The following is a 1240-nucleotide window of genomic DNA, read 5'->3' as shown; positions in this document are numbered from 1 at the left end:
TATCAATCATTTTATTAACTAATTATTGTGTTATCATTAATTAATTAATTAATATGTATGTGTGTATTTATTTCATATTTTATCAACCAATTATTTGATAGTCTTATTTATTTACTTATTTATTTATTAAATATAATATTTTTTATGAACCAACATTTTATTATCATATCCAATTGTTTTCTTGATATATTTCAATATTTTTTTTCGGTATTGAATGGAATATATATATCTGCCATCTTAATTTTTATTATTTTTTTATATAATTATATATTTGATACATTTTTTAATGTAATTTTGTAATTCTGGGATTGACACAGCATTTTGGCTGAATCAATGTAAGTGTCTCCAATGCCTTAAAATGCTGTCTACATAGGTTTTGGAACAGAGCACATGTATCATCTTTTCTCAAGCGCAGGTGCATGGAGAAACTTCCACAAACACATTCATTATTTTCCCTCCTTTTCCCAGCTTTCTCAGCTGCGCGGGAACAATCAGAAGTTCACCTTGCTGCATGCCCTTGTGGAGCAGATCATGTTGCGAGAACCACGTTTGGCCACCTTTTTCCTGGAGCTTGCAGAATTCGAGACTGTTCCTGGAGGTACTCTAATCAAAATGTCATTGCATGGGAAGATGTGATAGATGTTTTTGGGACTGATTTGGTCGAATGCCTTCTGATTGTGTGTTTCTGTGGTTTTCCTGCAGCTTCAGTTAAAGGTCTGACAGCAGAGGTGGACGGTACGTGGATGCTCTCGTCTGATGTGTTTTGTGATGCTGCTGCACCAAACTTATTTGTAGTCGTCAGTGTTTCAGAAATGGTTGCTTGATTGAGCACAGTTGATTACAGTATATCACAGTTTCACTGATTCATTCAAGCATGGTCAAGCGTTTCATACAGTTTATACATTTTTAATCAGCTGAGCATTACATTCAAACCTGTTGCTGCTTGGCTTGCTTGTGCAGTAATGCATAAAGGAATTGCAGTTGAGTTCATAGAATGTAGGGGGTCTATTATAAATGTCCTTAATCACAGATTTTTTCCCATTTGTCACCATTTAGTAGTGAAGAATGAATTTCAGAAGATCGTCCAGTACAGGAAAACATACGGTAAAAGTAAAAACGAAGTCAATCAGCACCCCAAATTCTTCAAAGACTTAAAGGTAATTTACAAACATACCCAAATTATCTTTGCTTTATTATATCACATAATGAAGTTACTTAAATTTATTATGAATTTATAAGA

The 1240-nt window shown here is 33.5% G+C and overlaps 1 long non-coding RNA gene across 1 annotated transcript; it reads left to right on the top strand.

Moving 5' to 3' along the window:
- The first annotated feature begins 504 nt into the window (after positions 1–504).
- Positions 505–1133, top strand: LOC107682844 (uncharacterized). The gene is made up of 3 exons (XR_001633606.1): positions 505–598; positions 703–735; positions 1057–1133. It is a non-coding gene; the product is annotated as an uncharacterized LOC107682844 (long non-coding RNA).
- Positions 1134–1240: the final 107 nt, after the last annotated feature.

The sequence above is a fragment of the Sinocyclocheilus anshuiensis genome, unplaced genomic scaffold (genome assembly GCF_001515605.1).
Source record: "Sinocyclocheilus anshuiensis isolate Anshui unplaced genomic scaffold, SAMN03320099.WGS_v1.1 C32651716, whole genome shotgun sequence".
Lineage (NCBI taxonomy): Eukaryota > Metazoa > Chordata > Actinopteri > Cypriniformes > Cyprinidae > Sinocyclocheilus > Sinocyclocheilus anshuiensis.
This window is presented reverse-complemented; position numbering and strand designations above follow the sequence as displayed.